General features: G+C 51.0%; 1 protein-coding gene across 1 annotated transcript in view; it reads right to left on the bottom strand.

Annotated features, from left to right (window-relative positions):
- Nucleotides 1–21,134, bottom strand: part of PAPPA2 (pappalysin 2) — a 152,846-nt gene that overhangs the window by 121,256 nt on the left and 10,456 nt on the right. The window lies entirely within an intron of this gene.

The following is a 21,134-nucleotide window of genomic DNA, read 5'->3' as shown; positions in this document are numbered from 1 at the left end:
AGAATAGCTTGTTTTGGAACAGTAACTCCAGAATAACACTGTAGAGTAGATGGGCCCAAGGGGAGCTGTGAGCGGAGACGCACCTGGACAGCTGCATCGGTTGCATTTACAGAGCACCTGCCTATTCTGTCCCGGGCTTTAGTCAGTTCTATTCATCCACCACTTTCCTCAGCACCGAGCTCCATCGATTTCGACAAAGAGAAAAGCCCATCCGGGGAAAGGCAGATGGATTCACCATCCGCTGGACTGAGCCCTACCCTGAGGTGGGAAGGCGGTGCTGGCAGGACACCCTACCTGAAGGCCTTGCGGCTGCAGGTCTCCAGATCTGTGTGAACATGCTGCCAAGCCCACCTCTTCCTGTGGGGCAGGGGTGGAAGAGAGGCAGTGCCAGAAGGGATCAGACCCAGGGCGTGTCTCATCCTGTCTCTGCCAACACCTGCTGTCCAGAGGAAGACCCCTGCGGTAAGAGGCTGTGGGACAATATCCCCCAAGGCAGACTCTTCTGGCCCCCAGTCGTTAGCAGCTGGAGTACGTCCTGAAATAGCAGGGCTTGGATGGGACTCTGGATAGCTAGAGATGGCTGTTGGGCTTACCCGGGGTACTCCCCCCAACAGCGTTAGGCGCAGGGCAGGAGGCGATACGCTCTGGGCCCAGAAGGGGAACTTGCCAATGTGCTTTTAAGAAGTGGAAATAGAAGCAAGTGCAGATGAAAGGCCAGAGAGTCACTCTGGTGATGAGCAAGCAACAGCAGCCAGTCCAGATGTGTTAACAGCTGGGCGCTTCCAGCAGCGCACACAGCTCTGCGAGGGAGGAGGACGACAAGAAGCGACTGGGTCTGATTAGCCTCCTGCCTGGGGAGTCTGTTCCAAGCTGCACCATGTACCCCGATAAGCCACCCGGTGTCTCACACACACACACAGCTGGTCAGCTTGGATGGCAACAAACACGCGTTACCTCCCAAGAAAAGCTTTGCTGTGCTTCTCGCCCGGGGTGGTGCTTCTCTCACATGGTGCCAGACCAGCCGCATCCCTCAGTCGCCGGCCCCCAAGTTTCTGGGCACTCATGTAGGGGCAGCCATTCCCATCGGCCCCGCCCATGGAAAGGACGGGGTGAGGTGCAAAGCACCACACGTGGTAGCCTAGGTGCTAACCAGCCTGTATTCTGCACTACCCACCTTCCTGTGCCTCCTCCACCTGCCCAGGCTTTGAGCAAGATGCGGCTCCTGGCAGGGAGTCTCCTAGGGAACAGACGTTTGGGATCTCTGAATAACACAGATTTTACGATGTCTGTGTAACCCACACACCTAGGCTTGGGACACTGTCCCGTGCAGTGGCACCTAGGCCACTCAGAGAGAACGAGTCACCCTTTAAGACGGCTGGCTCTTAGCTCAAGCTGTAGAGGCTCATGCAGTGAGCTTCAGAGGTCCCAGGTTCCAGCATGCGGTGGGTGGTTACATTAGCATCCGTTTCCAGGCCTGCCAAAAAACTCAAAGCGGGACCTGCTGCCACCCCTCATCACGTTCCTCTGTGTCACTGGACTGAATCTGGCCCGGGGCATTAAGCAACTGGACGTTGCCGTTTTCAGGGGTGGTTCTAGCAGCATCCCAGTGGGAGAGGGACCCACACCAGAAACCCCCAGCGGCAACGGGTGGGGTTTTGCCAGCCTCACCAGCACTGGCCGTCCCCGTGCCAGGCGGAACTTGCCGACGCCGCGGAGAGCAGGTTATGAATCCGGCACGTTCCTCCCTCAGAGCAGAAAGCCAGCTCACCATGCTGTGCCGCTGGCTCCCAGCCTGAAGGCTGCGTGGGATCACCCCGCCGCCGGGCATGGGGGCGGTTGCTGGCTCCCTCGGGCGGGGGGTGCCGGAGGAGGGATGTGGCTCAGACATGCAGCCCTGAGCTCCAGGTGCTCTTCCTTGAAATCAGAGCAGCAATGGGCCAGGATGAACAGGAAGGGAAGCGGGTAGCTGGCAAGCGAGGCTGATTGAAGGAGGCCGGCATGAGAGCTCAAGCCTGCAGCTGAACAGGAACCTCCTGACCTCTCCTCAGGCGGGCCGCAGCAGACGCCAGCAGCCAGCCCGCGTATCGGAAGCAACTGCTCCTCGGCGGAGAGAGAGACCAGTGCAAGCCGAATGGGAAGGGCTGGCTGGAGCGCAGATCTCTCTCGCAGTCGGCCGAGGCAATGCACCTGCGCAAATCCCCTCGCCGGCTCTGTGTCCCCCCCTGTTCTCAGTGCCTCCCCTGTCATCTGTCCCCCCAGCCCCTCTCAGGCTGCAGCGACAACTCCCTCCCTGCCCCGTCCCCACCAAGCCCTGCCGGTGGGGATTCGGTGGGACGTAACCCTTTCCCCATCAGCAGAGGCAATCCACAGCGCTGCAGCATGCCAGCCCTCTCGCTTCTGCTGTCAACAAGCCATGATAGAGTCTCCATGGCTGCCAGAGCCCTCCAGTTACCAGAGAGATTAAAGAGAGTGGGACCTTTCTGCTTAGAAAAAGGGAGACTAAGGAGGGGATATGATTGAGGCCTGTACAATCGTGACAGGCGCAGACAGAGTGAATAAGGAAAAGTTATTTACTTGTTCCCATAACAAAAGAACAAGAAAATTAACGGGTAGCTGGTTTAAACCAAAAGGAAGGTTTTCTTCACACAGCTGCTTCCCCTCATGGTTGCCCTGGGGGACTCCTTGACTGAAGATGTTGTGAAGACCAGGACTTTAACAGGGTTTGCAGAAGTTTGCAGAGGATACCAAGCTGGGAAGGGTGGCAACTGCTTTGGAGGACAGCCTCAGAATTCAAAATGACCTGGACAAACAGGATGAAGCTTAAGAAGGACAAATGGAAAGTGCTCCACCTAGGAAGGAACAATCAGCTTCACACATACAGAATGGGAAGTGACTGTCTAGGGAGGAGTACCACAGAAAGGGAATTAGGGGTCATAGTGGACCACAAGCTAAATATGAGTCAGTGCGATGCTGTTGCAAAAAAAAGCAAACATGACTCTGGGCTGCATTAACAGGACAGTTGTGAGCAAGACATGAGAAGTCCTTCTCCCGCTCTACACAGCGCTCATTAGGGCTCAGCTGGGGGACTGGGTCCAAGTCTCGGCATCACATTTCAAGGAAGATGTGAAGAACCTGGAGAAGGTCCGGAGAAGAGCAACAGGAATGATTAAAGGTCTAGCGAACACGAGCTCTGAGGGAAGCCTGAAAAAACTGGGCTTGTCTGGTTTAGAAAAAAGACAGAGGAGACTTGATAGTGGTTTTCAAGAACTACAAAGAGGGTTACAAGGAGGAGGCAGGAAAATTGTTCTCCTTGGCCTCTGAGGGTAGGACAAGGAGCAATGGGCTTAAACTGCAGCAAGGGAGGTTTAGATTAGACATTAGGAAAAACTTGCTAACTGTCAGGGTGGTTAAACACTGGAATAAATTACCCAGGGAGGATGTGGAATTTCTCTCACTGGAGATATTTAAGAAGAGGTTAGACAGATACCTATCAGGGATGGTCTAGATGGTGTTTGGTCCTGCCAACAGGGCAGGGAACTGGACTCTGTGACCTCCTGAGGTCCCTTCCAGTTCTTGGTGTTCTATGAATCTATAAAAAGAACTAGGTAAATTCAAGGATGGCTATTTGTGTCCCTGCTTCTGTTTGTCAAAGGCTGACAATGGAGGACAGGAGAGGGACTACTCCATAATGACCTGCTCTGTTCACTCCTTCTGGAGCATCTGACATTGGCCACTGTCAGAAGACAAGACACTTGCTAGATGACCTTTGGTCTGACCCAGTGTGGTCCTTCTTATCAATTCACCGACCGCCCAGACTTACACTCACCATGAACCTCCTCTGCAACCCCAGAGGCAACCTCCCAGGTGACAGCGTAATTGCCCAGAGGCGGACTCCAAGCTGGGACCTCTGGAGCGCAGTGCAGGAGCTCTACAGTTGGAGCTAAAAGCCAGCCGGCTCTCAGCTGAAGCTGCAGAGGGGACACATTCCTCCTCTGTGGAAGTGGCCTCGGTGCCACTTTATGGGACAGTCAACCACACCCCTAGGTGTGTAGGTTACAACAGCGCCTCCATTCTCTGCTTATCGCCTCTCCTGCTTCTTCTGCAGGACTCCCAGCTTCTTTCACTATGAAGACAACGGCCCTACCCTGACTCGATGGGCAAGGCGGTGGGCTTCCAGTTCATACATCCTGGCAAATGCAGTCTGCAGGCCCCACACACTCCCATTGCCAGGGCTTCTATTTTACTCAGAAGCAATCCTCAAGCCTGGACCTCACCTGTCCTTTCCCCGCTACCAATCACCAGTCCTTGCCTCCCAGCAGCAGCCTAGCTCAGGGCCCCACGTGGTACTAGGCACTTTGAGATCACAGACAGCCCCTGCCCCAAAGAGCTTCCCATCAAGACAGACAAGACAGTCAAAGGGAGAAGGAATACTCCCATTTTACAGACGAGAAACTAAGGAATGGAGTAATTAAGTGATTGGCCCAAAGTCACGCAGGCTTTGTTTACTCTGTCTCTGTGAAACACGCCCATTATTTTGAATGCTGCTTCCACTAATGCCAGCAAAATAACTGTGCAAATGAGGCAGCAGAGACCAGCAGTATGGAGCACAGCCATACAGCCCCGACGGGAGAGCCCAGTTTTTCCCCTGAGCTCAGACAGTACCAAACCCTGCTATCACCATCTTCTTTCGGGGTGGGGGGGGGAGGGAGGTAGACCAACGCTGCCTTGTTATTCCTGTCCCCTAGACAACGCTGCAGCAGGCAGACCACTGAACAGACAGGGGAAAGCTTAAGACTCTCTGTTCATGGGGCTGGGCATCTCAGGCCCTCAGCCAAAAATCCCTGAAGTCACTGGAAATCTCTCCATGGGCATCACTGGATGCGAGCCCACTGTCTCTCCCTCTGGATCCCACATCACACTCCTAAAGGACAGAAAAGCAAAGGCTTTGGGAGCAGGGTGAAGAACAGTGTGTGTAAAAGTTAACAAGCCTATATGCAGTGAGTGGGGGGTTATGAACACGTCCCCTCCCTCCCCCATGTCCAGTTTCTCTCCCTTCCTCCCTGCTGTGCTGCATGTGCAGGGCATGATGGGAGAATCCAAGGCACCCTGGGAGCTGTAGTTCCTTGGTCTGCTCTCTGCCTAGACAGCTGGCCCTGGAGCAGGGAAGGGACTACATTTCCCAGCATGTCCTTAGCTGCTAACAGGAAACTAACTATGAATATGTCTTTGACGCTGCTGTGAACTGAGATTGTAGGTAAAAGTATTTCATGATTACTAACCTATACCTTGTATTAACTGAAAAACTCAAAAGGATGAAGTCTGGAATATTGTTTTTCACTTACAGGCTACGTCTATACTAGCCCAAATCTTCAAAATGGCCATGCAAATTGCGATTTTGAAAATTACTAATGAGGCGCTGAAATACATATTCAGCGGCTCATTAGCACACCAGCAGCCACAGCACTTTGAAATTGCCGTGGCTTGCTGCCGCGTGGCTCGTCCAGACGGAGATCCTTTTCGAAAGGACACCGGGAACTTCAAAATCCCCTTATTCCGATCAGCAGAATAGATAGGAATAAGGGCATTTCGAAGCTGGTGGAGTCCTTTTGAAAAGGAGCCTCGTCTGGACGAGCCGCGCGGCAGCAAAATGCGGCAATTTCGAAGTGCCGCGGCCGCCGGCGTGCTAATGAAGCTCTGAATATGTATTTCAGCGCCTCATTAGCAATGTTTGAAATGGCCATTTACATGGCTATTTCAAAGATTTGGGCTAGTGTAGACATAGCCACAATGTTACAAGGCAATTTCAGTAAAACCCCTATTAGTCTCTCTCTCTGCATTTTTAGTATGTTATAACAAACTCATTTTAGCCATCCCTGTTTCCATTAGTCTCGTCCATCTCTCTTACGCACACGCATCACACAAATATCCTGAATACCTTTATGCTTAAAAATATTGCAGTCCACAATTACAAAAAACTCCTGTGTGTGTGTGTGTGGGGGGGGGCTGATTAAAAAACAACCACACCTTTTACAGCTGTCCTCCTCCTCCTCCTCTAGCGACCCCTCAGCCTCGCCCCTCCCTTTGCTATCATTACAGCCTTTGAGACCCGGCCTGTGACTCTTGACTGCTGTGTGTAACCGTACTAATAAGAGCCCTGTGCCCTGCTATTGCTGTAGCTGAGCCCATTCTACATGGCGTCCTGCGCCTCTCCCCCTTCCTCACACACATTGGAGCAGTGGTGGGTTGTGACCCCCTTGGGGATCGTGGATGCCTTTCTGGGGATTGCTGGCAGCTCACCGCACCCCAGGGCTCCATGCTCCAGCCACTAGGGCCAGCCGGGGCTCCATGCTCCAGCCGCTGGGGCCCCAGGGCTGGCCGGGGCACTCTGCCTTAGCCACCAGCTCCACACTCCAAGCACCGGGGCTCCATGCTCCAGCCGCTGGGGCCCCAGGGCTGGCTGGGGCACTCTGCCTTAGCCACCAGCTCCACTATGCAAACACTGGGGCTCCATGCCTCAGCCACTGGGGCTGACTACTGGGGAGCTGGCTCAGGGCAGCCAGCAGCCCACCCCAGCCAGCTGGGACTCCCCTCTCATGGCCAGCTGGGGCTCTGCACCCTGGGGCCTATGGCAGCTCGAGACCTGGCTTCAGCCAAGGCTCTGCACCCTGGGACCACTGGGGGCTGCCCACCTGGGACAACTAGGGCTCCATGCTCTGGCCACCCAGACTCTTCTGCCCAGGCCTGCCCTGGGAACCCCTCTGTGGCAACCCGCATCCTGCTGCCTGCCACCGGGAGCCAGCTGCCATCATTTCAAAAGGGGCCCAGGCAGCTCCCTCCCCCATCTCCTGCTTCACGATCCCCCAGACAGTAAGCAAGAAATTTCTCAAATTATCTTGTGGGGGGAGTGTTATGACACAAGCGCAATAAAATATGGGGTTGTGGTTGAAAAAAGGTTGTGCATTAGAGGGTGGAAAACACACACACACGTACCTATCACAGTCACAGCTCTGTTACTTCCCGCAGAGTAATCCACAGATCTCCCACGCTCTTTTGCTAAGCAGAGCTCTCTATTGCCTCAACCTCCAAAACAGCTACACCAGGTATAGATCACTGTGTTTGTTCTTTGCATACACCAACTGCTCTCTTAACCCTACTCCTGAAAGGGACTCACACATCTCCTCCTATCACAAGCACGCCTTTGCCTAACCGTGCCAGCTACTGCCTTCACCACTTACTACAGATACAACTAACTCCTACTCTGCCTGGTGAATACCCAATTAATTACCATCGGCTACTGCCACCTCCAGGAGAACAGAGGGAAGGTGTTAGAGTACATGCTTATTTTTCTCTTTAATAGCGTTAGATGGAATCCCCCAGGTGAGCAGAAGTGAGTTGTAAAAGGAGCTGAACTGGAGAGCTAGCAAAGTAAAGGTATGTGTGTTAATAAGGCATAAGGGGCCACAGGTAAATGAGGGCAGAGTTAAGGATATATGGACCACCTTAACTCTGCCTTTCCTGGTTTTCAGAGGTTTGAGTTGAGCTCAGCATTCTGCAGAGGAACAACACATCACCAAGCAATTTTAACTCAGCATTAACCAACTTTTTTTTTTTAACCACTGAATAGGGAAAAACAGGACTTCTTGTTGTTTTTGCAGATACAGACTAACATGGCTACCCCTCTGACAATTACCCAGGAAGTCAGTACCATTATCACCCCCCCCAGAGAAACTGAGGCACAGGATGGGAAGCAGCTTGCCCAAGGTCAAAGCAAACCAATGAGAGCCCTGGGAATAGAACCCAGGATTTTACAGCCCCAAGTCAGAGTTCTGAGCACACTGCCTCTGCATTTAAGTGCATTTACACCTCTCAGTCAAGGCCAGTTTTTTCAGCCTTGAGCTCTGCTAGGGAACGAATGGAGGAGGTTTTCTTTTTATTTCCAATCTTTTAAAAAAAATGCTCCTATTTATTTTTAGGAGCGAGTGATTGGGTATTCCAGCTGGGAGCCCAGTGTAGTCAAGCCAGCATTCTCCAAACGCCTCTTGGATCTAAAGAGGACACTTGATAATTTATTGGGGAAGTTTTGTAATGAAATGATTGCATTTTAACCACAGGCAAAAAAAATATCCAAGGTCGCTGATCATCCCCAGTGTTGCTCTTGGCAGGCGATAACGGCTAGCTTTTGGAATTCCCCCACCCCGAAATCTTCAATCAGCTCTGTTTGCTTTGCACCCTTCTGGATGGCTTGAGCCCGGGGGGCACTCAGTCCACCCTCTCCGTGTGAAACGGACAATCCAATTTCCTAAATAATGGGGTTTGCTGGGCCAAAGAAAACGAGCAACACAGTCATTTAACCATTCCTATGGCTTCAGCGGAGCCTGTCATTCCAGAGGCTGGATAAATCATTCCAGGGAGAGCTTCAACCAGGAGCAGAAAAAACCCCACCAACTCTGCCAGCCTCCTTGCGGCTGATTGATTGCCTCCCCGCCACCAAACAAAAACAATCTCCAGCAGACATGACAGGAGATTGTGTCCAGTCTGATGCTGGACTTCAACCTCCCTGTAGCTGGGAGGAAAGCGGAGGTTGTGCCCTTATGGCTGCTGGGATGAGATGCTGCAGAGATATCACCATGAATGCAGGGCCTTATACAAGGATTATATCTAGGTCAACATTTGATCTCCTGCAACCTCCTTAACTGCTCAAACACACATTGTCCTTTCACAGTGGGTCTCCCAATAAAAATTACTACAGGTTGAACCTCTCTAGTTCAGTGCTCTTGTCTATAACATCATCCGTAATCCGGCATGATTTTAATTGGCCGGACAACCACTTATCATGGGTGTGGCCAAGTTTCCCATGGTCCCATGAAGTTTTACAACCACCAGCCCTGGCTCTCAGTGTTCTGTGCTGTTATTTAGCTTTAATTTACTCCAAATGTCTTCTAAGAGCCCCGTAAGCAGTGGAAGGGTTGGTAATGTGCTAGACAACATGAACCTCTTGTGTGCCAGCAAATTCTCTCGTTTGGCACCGGTCAGGTTCCAAGGGTGCTGGACTGGAAAGGTTCAACCAGTAATGTTCCCTGTAAACTGAGCGCTTGGGCAGCCACCCCGGAGAGAGTCAAATGCCACCCAGCTGATCAGCAGAGGGCCCACAGCTGGCAGCCTGTGTTTCTACCGGTGGTGCACCTCCACACAACATGGTGTGCATAAAATTTATTCTGTGCATTGATTGGAAAAAAATTAACAGGAACACTGCTTAGAACCCCAGTTTAAATTGCCTGTACCCATCAGAGGGCCGTCTCCCCCTCCAAATGAGGATTATGCACCATGGGAGTAGCATTCCCTCCATTTTTTTTCCATCTGGGGGTGAAATAAACTTTATGTGCAGCAAGACGTGGGCTGATGTTCACCACCATAGACACAAACGTTCGTGTCTCTGGCCACGCTGGTAATCAGATCTGCAGCACCTCAGGTCTCTCCTGAGTGGCCACCCAAGAGCTCAGCTTACAGGGAACACTTAAAAATCACCCGTATTTCTTATTGCAAACATGCAAGCTGTAACAAACAGCTGGCATTTTGCTAGCCTCTGCTCCCATGGGAACCCAGGTATTCTGCACATGGACCATTTCATTCAATTCTCACTACAATGCAACCACCTCTGGGGAGGGACATGGCAGCTATGTGACAGCGCTCAGCAACACTGCCCAATAGTTTGGAACCTATGGATGAAACTGCTGAAGTTCAACAGAAAAAAGTGGGATGGAGAGTAAGAGAGAGAATATCTTATTTCCGCTACATAAATTCACAGTACACCCACATCTTGAATACCGCCTACAAATGTGGTTGCCTCATCTCAAAAAAGTTATATTGGCATTAGGAAAGGCTCAAAAATGCCAACAAAAATGGGTGTCATATGAAGAAAGATTAAAATGACTGGGACGTTTCAACTTAGAAAAGAGGAGACTCAGTGGGGAGATGATAGAGGTCTATAAAATCATGACTGGTGTGAGAAAAAGCGAATAAGGAAAAGTTATTTGTTCCCATAACCTAAGAACTCAGGGCCCCAAATGAAATTGATGTGTAGTAGGTTTAAAAACAAACAAAGGGAAGTTTGCCTTCATGCAGCACAGAGTCAACCTGTGGAACTCCTTGCCAGAGGATGTTTATGAAGACCAGCACTTCAACAGGGTTCAAAAAAGGACTAGATAAATACATGGAGGTTAGGTTCATCAATATTTATTCGCCAAAATGGACAGGAACGACATCCCTAGCCTCGGTTTGTCACAGGCTGGAAATGGAGGTTGGAGAGGAATCACTCAATGTTTACTGGTTCTGTTCTCTCCCGCAGGGGTACCTGGCATTGGCCAATGTTGGAAGACAGGACACTGGGCTGGATGGACCTTTTGTCTCATCTGATATGGCTGTTCTTAAATGACCTCCCAGACCTGCTATCAAATACTTATATTAACCCACACAATTTCCTTGAGGATTATATTCCAGCAGTAGAATTCTAAAGCCTGAAGACCGTGCAAAGGCTGTCATGCCCTGTCAAATTCAGGAGGAGTTGCCCACACAGGTTTAAGGTCCTAATTCAGCAGTGCTTATGTGTTTGCTGAACTGGGGGCTGAAAATGAATACTGTCCTGGGTTTGCTTCATTCTTGCGCTCCTCCAGTCCAATCCTATGCTACGTGGAGAGTTCAAAGGGGCTCAACCTGAATTTAAGACAGTGGCATATCAGACCCAGTTTATGCAATGAAATGACACCATTGAGGAACGTACTATGTTATCACTCTTGGGGGAATTAGACCAGCCCATGAGATCCCTACAAAAGGTACCAGAGTATCCTGACTGGCCTGTGCCTCAGTGTCCTCTGTCTGAAAAAGGAACACCCAGCAGGCACCTCTAATGCTGTGCCAGAGGGACTGGCTCCTGAGGGTCTTGGATTCTGACACTGAAATGTTTGCCCCTGAAGATGGTAACAATATAGCTCTCCTGATGAATTCACTGGGACTGCAGGTATGGTAAATGGCATCTAAAAGTGTTTGCAGAATCAAAGCCTCAGAGCGCGGTGTTGTGACCTCTTTTCCTTCCTCTGGATAACACCCCACCCAAACCCCAGTGGGTCTGCCCAGGTCTGCGTCTACATGACGTCTTACAAGGTCACGGGCAGTGTTCCCTGGAAGCTGAGCTATTTTGCTGATGAAATGGATGATAAAGAGATTCCATTTACCTGCATGTTCCCCTTACAAAACTCCCTTCGACCCAGTCAAAGGCTTTCTCTGCAATACGCCAGACATATACTTAGCTGGGCTGGTTGGATTCGCTGCACTCCTTCTTTCTTACAGTGTCGGTCTGGTCTCAAGCAACCCGCCATGCAGCAGTGAGTTTAACTTATTAGCAAGTCCCTTGGCAATTTTTCTGGCATCACTGGTTAGCAAGCCTCTCCACCTGAAGAGGCACAATCAGATTTTATCTTTGTTGGGTTTCAAAGTCAATAAGCAATGGGTTTCCCCCCATTGATTCTGGAATTTATGAGAATTCTAGGAAACTAATAAACTACATTACAACGCCTCAGCTGAAGCTTTATATAGTCCACATGGGAATCCATCAGGCAACGGGCAACTTGCCCGCCGTTGTTGGTTTAATTACAATATGTACCCTTGGCATCAACAAGTCTATCAGCAACAGCTTTCATCACAGAGACGGTAAATAAGCACTTGCCATATCTGGCCTGTGTGTCTCTGGCTTTCATTTGGGTAACACAAGGTATGAAAACTGCAGCTGGTGGAAATTTTCCAAATTCTGGCAAAATTTTGAAATTCAAGTAGGAAAAAAACTCACACACACCAGGGAAAATTAAAAAATTTCCATAAACTCTGCACCCCTATTTTTGTCATGGAGCTGAAAAACATCTTAACCTTTCCAATTTGAGCAGAGACAAATTTTTAGTTTCAAAAATATTTTCTGTCTTTCCTTCCCCTCCCCACCGATAACTGAGCACCTCACCTATTTCTTTCACTCCTTTGCTAGGGCCTGGGCTACACTCCAGGTGTAGGCTGACATAAGCTGCCTTGAGTTGTCCTAGCCGTGGAAGTGTCTTCACTCAAAATTTACTCCTGCCAACCTAAATGACTCTCTACGCTGATTTAACAACACCATCCCCGAACCAGCATAGAGTCACAGTTGGTATGATTAGGTCCATGCAGCTTCAGTATAGACGGCATTGTTCACATTGACCGTTACTGGCTTTGAGGAGGCACCCCTCACGGTCCAACACTGACAATACAATAGAGATAGGCATCCCTGAGGAGGGCATACACAGTCGACAGAGGGAGCCAAGTGGGCAAACACACAAGCAATTTAACAACTGTGGTGGCTGTGTGTTGACCTAATTCAGGTTGACGTGACTATGTCATCTAGATATAGCCTAAACCCGGCTTTCCCATCCCTTACTAAGCATGCCCTTTTGCCATGCCTCTATTTATGTGTTGGCGCTAAAGGGGAAATAAAACACTAAAGCCGCGTGTACACTAGCCGGCTATTTCAAAATAGCCGGACCAACTTTGAAATAGCGTGCGGCGCATCTACTTGCACTGTGCATTATTTCAATGTTGAAATCGACGTAAGGCGTTGATACATCGAAATCGCTATCCCCATCAGAAGATGGGAATCGTGCCCTACTTCGATGTCCAACATCGAAGTAGGGCATGTGTAGACAATCCACGACCCGCTATGCTGAAATAGCGGGGTCCTCCATGGCAGCCATCAGCTGAAGGGTTGAGAGATGCTCTGTCCAGCCCCTGTGGAGCTCTATGGTTGCCACGTGCAGCAGCTCTCAGCCCAGGCTTCTGGCTGCTGCTGCTGCAGCTGGGGGTCCATGCTGCATGCAGAGGGTCTGCAACCGGTTGTTGGCTCTGCGGACCTTGTGCTGTGCAGGCCAAGTGTGTCTGGGAAGGGCCCTTTAAGTGAGTGGCTTGCTGTTGCCCCAGAAGGGCTAGTCCGCCCTGTGACCCTGACTGCAGGCTTTCCTAGCCCCCTTATTCCAATCGGGGCTGCTTCTGTGTGTAGACGCTCCCCTGAGGGGCCCATTTTGATGTAGCGCTTTCCTACGTCACTGTTGAACGTCAACAGCACCAGCCCCGGAGGATGTGTGGACGCTACGCGTCGAAATAGCTTATTTTGATTCCGCTATGTCGAAATAAGCTATTTCGACATAGTGCCCCAGTGTAGACATAGCCTAAGGGTAGGTCCACACAGCAAAGTTATTTTGCAATAACTAAACTAGCGTCTACATGACGCAACTGCTATTTTGAAATACCTTCAAAATCGCGGCTGTCTGACTTGGAAATTGGTAAACCTCATTGCATGGAGAATGGGGCCTATTTCGACAAAGGGGCTATGTAGACAGGGAACAAAACCTCTTTCAAAATAAGCCATCACGCGTGCAATGGCACTATTTCAAAATTGGCGCCATGCCTTGGGACAAAGTATTTCCAACTAGCTAAATGCTATTTCGAATTGCATTTGTGTGTGTGGCAGTGCTATTTCGAACTACGACTGCTGTGCAGACATACCCTAACAGTGCATCCGCCAGCAGAGAGCTCTCCACATTTTATCCAGCAGTCTTAGGTTGTGCCCTGAGCGTTGCCAGATGTGGGAGTCTGAGCCAGAGGAAGTATGGTGGTAGTGTCTGGAGTGACGAAGGAAGTGGACAGGACTGGGGAGAAGCAACAGGGAGCTCAGTTTCAGCCACACTATGTGGCAGTACCAAAAGTCCCAAGCAAGGGCCCATGCACAGTTAGGATGACTGGGAGGAATGAGATGGTGATGATCTGTCCCTGGTTCCTACCTTCTTCCAGGAGGATGTAGTACCCAGAGGTACCGAGACCCCCTCTGGGGTGAGCGAAGTCTCTGCTCTACAGGCGCAGCTAAGAGCCAGCTGGCCTTTAGCTCACATGGTAGAGTGCAGGGCTTTAGCCCCTATGCTCACAGGTTCTATCCGTGGTGCTGGCAACCGGGGTCTGTTGGCATTACAAGGACATCACCTGTCCCAGCCCAGTTTGTAGGGCAGATTGCTCTACCATGAAGCTCTAGGCAATGCAGCTCTGCCCATGCCACACACAGAGAGAAAAAGTGACAGCCGTACGCAGCTGCTCTTCCCTCTGTGCTGTCTGTGTTAGAGTAATGACAGCCAGGCTGTTCTGGGACCCTGTGTCACTCCCTGGCCCTTCCTCTCCTTTGGGAACAGTCATGTGCTGGTTGCATATCTGGCTTAGGAATTTGAGGTGTGCTGTCTGCAAACACTGGTGCCAGTACAATCCTCTCTCTAATGGTGCAAAAAAGGAACTCAAAGTGAGTTCCAAACATAGCCACAAAGCAAATTCATGGAAACGTTCAAATATTGATTCAGGGTCAGGGTTTTCAGTGTCTGCACGGGTGCCGGGTAACAGAATCCGGGGCAAGTGTCACTGGGAAGTTCTTTTGCCTTCGTGGACTTCCTGTGGGGAAGAACGTTGAATCCCCAGCCCCAGGAGCTGAATGGTCCGGCATAAGGGCAGCAGCCAGAAAATCTCCACACCATGAACAGGTCTCAGAACCCTGCTGGGGGTGCCTCACCGGCAGAACTGCCCTGTTCTTGATAAGGTTCCACAAGAAGTTCTGGGGCACAGTTCAGCTGCCAGCATAGCTCAGGCTAGTCGTGCCTGGCACCAGAAAACTGTAGCTAAGTGCAAGAAGCGAAAGTTGTCCCAGTCCAGATTGCCTGGCCCACTTTCACATTGCTCTACATCTGTAGTTCAGCCATGCGCAGCTGAACACGTGATTGTCAGAACGTTTTTTCTAGCGTAGGCCACGCAGCCATCCTGTCGGCCTCTGTTTAGGCTGCAAGCTATGGGGCTGGTTTACGAGATATGGGCATTTGTCCTCTAGGAACTGGCCTAAGATCCATCAAGTTATCGCTCACCAGATCACAGCTTCTGGTCTCTTCTTCCAGCTGGCAACCAGGAGCTGAAAAAGTTCCATGCTCACATCCTCACCCTCTTTGCATGACACTGAAAGCCACTGGTGTCTGGCTAAACAGTGACAAACCAGGATGTGGGGATGTTTGCTAAGCATTAGCTGCTGCTAGTGGCTGCCCTTGCCTTCCTCCCCCCACCAGCACCCACTCCGAGGGGGGAATCTCTTAGAACAGCATGCGAACACCTAAGCTGGCCGTGCGTCTGCAGCAAATCAAAGCCAGTTTATGGACAACTCTGGCACTGGGTTGTAATAACTCCTCGCAAATGCTTTTAATCAGGATCAGACAAGAACAAGGCAGAGAGCGAACAACTTTCCTGGCAGGCTGTTTCGGTTAATCACCACTACAATGAAGGAGACAAGCAACATGCCCCAAAAAGCCTTCTAAACTCCAGTCAGGCAGGTAACGAGCTGGCTTGGGGAGCTGCTGGACCCGTGGAAAGTTTCTCATGCAAAATCACTCCAGAGAGCTTTGCTTTTCGAGGCTTTTGTTGGCTGCGAGTGGATTATTAAAAGGATGCCACTGACCCGACATGCCTTTTCTAACCATTTCAAACCTGGAGCAGGCAGCACGGAACGGTGCTGAATTGACATCACAGGAGAAGTCTTCTCACCCAGGGTGAAATTCACCTCTGGGCAGAGAATAGGGCAAAAGCCATGGCTAACACTGGAGTCCTCCTGGTCCTTGGCCTTGTCCCGCTCCCAGAACTGGGACAGCATGCGGAGCCAAGGTGCAAGCTACTTCCGTGCTGCTCTGCCAATGTTCTCTTCTCTTATGATGAGGCGCTAGCACTGGGATTCCACATTGGGCCCTACAGTCCACCACTCCCCAACAGGCCTCTTGTGCACTGGGGCATCGGTGCCCACACTTACTGCTCCTCCCTCTCCCCTCTAGCACCTTCAGAGCACATGAATCACCTGATTCATGCACCTGACCCCAGAGCTGGAATTCTGTCAATCAGCTGTTCGTGGCGTTCCAGCTCTGGAGTGTCCCTTCCAGTCCTGGTATTCTATGATTCCATGAAGATGATCTGTTGCCTTTCAGTGGCAGCGGGGACCTCCTCATTTTTGTATTATGAGACAAGCTAAAACAGAAGCAGCTCATTCTCTCCTCTGTCAGCATCCATTGTCTTGCATACCTCCACCACGTCCTCTCTCTACCCTTAACCCAGACTCTTCCCAAGATTTCCGCCTTAATCCCTACTCCTTTCCCTCCATACCCAAAACCCACCAACCCAAGTTTGGAGGGGCCTTGAAACCCTGCTGAGGGTGTGGACTAGAAACTAAGATCCTCTTTCACTTGCGTGGAACCTGCCTGCTTCGCAGTGAGGACATTTGAGTGTGGATAGTCCTCCAATGCCCTTCCCACAGTTCTCACTGAAGAGCAAACAAGCTCTCCAGCAGCTGGCGCAACAGAACAGGAAAGAATCCTAGAGCTTCACCGCATGAAGAACCCTGATTAAGTCCACAAACACACCTAGGTACAGCAGCAGTGAGCACACAGTCCCATCGGTGGTTGGGTTTGCAGAGTGGCAGCCAAGCCCTTGTGTGATTCCTCTTTAAACACAGCCATTCCAACCTTCCCAATCCCTTTTCCCAAGAAAGTCTTCCAAGGTTCAGGTCCTGCTTGCTGCCCGTTGCTCAACCCCTCTATTTCTGCTAGACCTTTGCCCAGAGAGGGTGAGCAAATCAGAACCCAGTATTCCAAACAGAGGCGTATCATTGATTAATTTGGTGACATGACGATGGTTTCATTATTTTTTCCTTACCCTAAAATCTACCTGTCCAAAGGCTTTGCTTTTTTGACCATTAGTGCACCCGGAACAGAGCTTTTAATTGCGCTGCCATGGTGATACAAACATCTTCTGGAGTGGAAACAAGTAATTTAAAATAACATAAGAACGGCCACACTGGGTCAGACCAGAAGTCCATCCAGCCCAGTATCCTGTCCTCAGACAGTGGCTAATGCCAGATGTCCCAGAGGGAGTGATCAGAGCAGATAATCAAGTGATCAATTCTCTGTCATCCATTTCCAGCCTCTGACATACATACACCATTCCTGCCTAATCGCCATTGAAAGACCTAACCTCTAGGAATGTATCTAGTTCTTTTTGAACCCTATTAAAGTCCTGGTCTTCATAACATCCTCTGGCGAGGAGTTCCACAGGTTGACTGTGTGCTGTGTGAAGAAATACATCCTTTTGTTTGTTTTAAACCTGCTACGTATTAATTTTGTTTGGTGAGTCTAGTTCATATGGGAACAAATACCTAATTTTTCCTTTTTCACTTTTGCCACATCAGTCATGATTTTATAGACCTCCATCATGTCCCCGTTAGCCTCCTCTTTCCCGAGATGAGGAGTCCCAGTCTTTTAAATCTCTCTTCATGCAGCACCTGTAACAAACCCCTAATTATTTTTGTTGCCCTTTTCTGAATTTTTCCCAGCAGTGGGTGCAAATGGAACCTCTATGTTTGTTGACACTGATATTTATTCATACTAACATTTTTAGCCCTTTTTGACTTCCTCAGAGTTTATGCTAATCTCTGCATCACTTAAAATGTTGCAGATTCAAAAATAAAGCAGGAAGGATTTGGGCGCAGCAGATCTTACGGATGAGAGTTGAGACATTCTGGAAACAATCCTATCAAAGGAAACAATGGGGGTAAAAAAAATTCTTATTTGGCTTCAAGACTGAGCTTAAGAGATGATGGTACGATGAGACTGCCTACGATGGCAGGTAGTTGATCTGCCATCGCTAGCAGCAAATACGTCGAACCAATGGAGATGGGGAGATCTGAGTGACCACAAAGAATTCTTCCCCAAGCACCTGGCTGGCCCACCTGCTGAGAGTCAGGGTTCAGCAAGAACTTTCCCTGGGGTCAGATTGGCAAAGAGCCTGGAGTTTTACTCCCCTGCCCAGCTTCTTCTGCAGCACTGGGCCCAGGTCATTTGCAGCTCTGACGGAGAGTAAATGGTGGATTCCCTGTAACTTTACTCTCACAGGAGGCGGTGAGGTGCTGTGGCCTGTAATGTACAGGTTAGGCTAGACTGAGGCACGGGCTGTGCGGAGTCCCAGCGTTCCCTGTAAGCCGAGCACTCGGGCAGCTGCTCAGGAGAGAGTCAGGTGCTGCCCATCTGATTAGCAGAGTGCCCGCAGCCAGCAGCAGGAGTTTCCATGGGTGGTGCACAGCTACACATGCCTTGGCGCACATAAAATTTATTCCACCCCAGATGGACAAAGATTAGCGGTTACTTTGGTAACAGGAAGTGGGAGGGTGGGCATGTGGCTTATACACAAACCCCCCTGCCAAGCAGCAGCAGCTTGTGTTAATATCCAGTCTGGCACCTTACCCCAGAGTACAGAGATACACGCTGCACGCACACCGGCTGAAATTTGTTAACATCCAGGAGGAAGCTTTCCCACTGGCATCTGGCAGGTTCTCTTGGTTCTTTAATGTACACCTAGCTGTGCTGGTGAGCAGAGTGTGCCACTTGGGAAGGTCCCAGTTTCATCAATATTTTCAGTGGGAAATTATCAAAACTTTTCATTTTGACAGTCTAATTTCAACATCTACATTTAGTGCTCACCTGTCTCTGTCAGGCACTGGCCTCTGGTCAGTTTCCCAGGGTCACTCCCTACCTCAGCCCACCCCACACTCAGCCACTGCCTTTCCCAGGGGAACCTCACCTTCTGTGAGTCCAGCCCCCATCTCAGCCACCAGGTTCTGTCAATCCTCTGCTCCCCAGCTTGGGGTGGGTTCAACCCTGGAGCTCCCTGGACACATCCTGCTCCCTGCCTTGCCAGCCCCCAGAATGAGCTGGCAAGCTGGCTGGCTGGCTGGCTTTTAAACCCCGCCTCCAACCTGAGCATGCTCAGTCGGGGCTGGGGGGCGGAACCTCCTTTGCCCAGAGCTGCTTCTTAACCCCACCTGCCCCGCGAAGGGTTTCTCCACCCTGTCACTCTTCCAGTCCTAATGCACGATGCCCACGATATTCAAAATATAGGTGCACCATGCATTTACATAGCGGCATTATGATATTTTGTGGCTTTCCAAATGGTTCCTAGCATTCGCTTAGCTTTTTTAAATGCCACGGAGGAGATGTTTTCAGAGAATTATCCACGTCGCCAAGATCTTGAGTGATAACCACTAAATTAGACCCCAGCCTTTTTGTCTGTAGAGTTGGGATTATTTTTCCTAATGGGAATTACTTCGCATTTATCAACACTGAACTTCATTTGCCTTTTCATTGCCCATGCTGGAGTCAATGACCAAGCATCAGTGGAACGGGGCCAATTTATACCAGCCAAAAAGCGCGGCCTCTTTTATGTCAGATAGATCCTTTCTCCTCAAACACTGTTGCTGAACAAGAAACAATTCAGACACACACTGAATCGTGGCCACCTCTGAGGGACCGCGCACGGCGGGACAGCCTACAGCAATGCTGCCCAGCCGCCAAGAACAGGACATGAACCGTGTGAAACCGTACAAGGAATTTTGGTTGGCAGAATTACTGCCCGCACTGCCATTTAACCGGGACACAAGATTTATGTTCCTGGCTCTGGGGAAAATGCTCTGGAATCTGTAGTGGCCTCAGACGACTGCAGCCTCAGGTCCAGGTGCAACCCGGGCGAGCGCTTGGAAAGCAAGGGGAAAGTGGAAAGATTGAGAGGATGTCATTGTTGCCTGGGCCACGGCAGTGGCAGAGGGACGGGTCGGGACAGGGAGCTGTAACACAACCCCCGTTACGTTGCTCAGATGGCAGCTGGGGCAGGGGAGGGGATGTATGACAGACAGCTCTTCCATCTTCCCCTAGTACTTCCTCAGCCCGTCTACATTAAGGCCAGGAAGGCTCAGAGAGCTTAGAAAGGAAAATCGACAGCGAGCATGTGGGCTCTTTTAGTCACTCACCCCACACCCATCAACCCTTCGCTGCCTGTCCCGCCCCCCAATTCCACACTGCCTCTTGTCTATGCACCCACTGCCTTCCTCCCACGCAGCTGGGCTCATTTCCGAGCTCCGGCCACCCTCAGCGTCCTCTTTGGTCTTCCTTCTGCAGAGGGGGTCAAACCAAAACTCACCAGACCCCAGCGTTTGGCCACTCCAACTGGCCACCAAGCCCCAGCTCGCTGTTGGCCGGTTACTTGGCTTCCCTCGCCTTGCAAGCACCTCTGTGCCCACCCTGCGGCCCCCCCAGCTGCAAACTCCCAAGGAAGACTGAGTGTGTAACCACCACTGGCTGAGCTCCAAGTCCTCCAGAACTTTATGGGGAGGCACGTCGCAGACCCCAGATGTTCACTTTACACCTCCTCCCACCGCCCTCCCAGGGTGCAGCTGTGCCTTTTTGCTGTGGCTTTGCTTGTTGACTTTGCCCGTGGCCTCCCTTCGCCCAACCAGCGGCACAGGCTGCCTGACTTCCAGAGGTCTCAGCTATCTCCAAGAGGGGCACCATCTGCCTGTGTAACCCACTGACCTCAGGGGGTGGTTCTCTCTCTCATGTTGTGGCACCAGGACCACCGCCACAGGGAACGAAGGCATGTCCCCTTTGCCCTCAGCTGAGAGCCAGCTGGATCCTAGGGCAAACTGTCGCGGCGCCTGCACTAAGCTCCTGAGGCCCCAGGTTGGAGCCTGCCTGTGGGTGGGTGGGTGCCTCTCAGAAGGCAGTAGGTAGCGCCCCACTAGCAGGCTGTCCCAGTGCTCTCTGTGCAAGGGGGCTGGCCTGGCACAAACAGGCTTGTCTCTGTCCCTAGTGAGCCCACTGGGGACAGGTTTGGCACAAATACCCTTCCAAGTTTCACAAGTGGTGTGATGAACTGGACGCCCAGACCCCACAAGGGGCTGATTGCCAGAGTGCAGATGCTCAGCAAAGTTCTGTCTCCTTTAGGGGGTATCCACCCAAACCCAATGGGCACGTTTGCAAACACGGTCATTCGGATGCAAGGCTGGGTTCTCCCCCTCCTGCCAAGTCAGTGACCCCATGATGTGCAGCTGATGATCGCATTTTTCACCCCTTTCGCACAGCTGTGACTAACAAAAGCAAGGGCAGAGAGCCGAGAACCAGGCCCCCAACCAGCCTTCCACCTCGGAGAGATTCAGGTGCTTCCCAGCAGGCTGACAGAAC

The sequence above is a fragment of the Carettochelys insculpta genome, chromosome 9, assembly GCF_033958435.1.
Source record: "Carettochelys insculpta isolate YL-2023 chromosome 9, ASM3395843v1, whole genome shotgun sequence".
Taxonomy (NCBI): domain Eukaryota; kingdom Metazoa; phylum Chordata; order Testudines; family Carettochelyidae; genus Carettochelys; species Carettochelys insculpta.
Note: the sequence above shows the minus strand (reverse complement) of the source record. Positions and strands in the feature narration are given on the sequence as shown.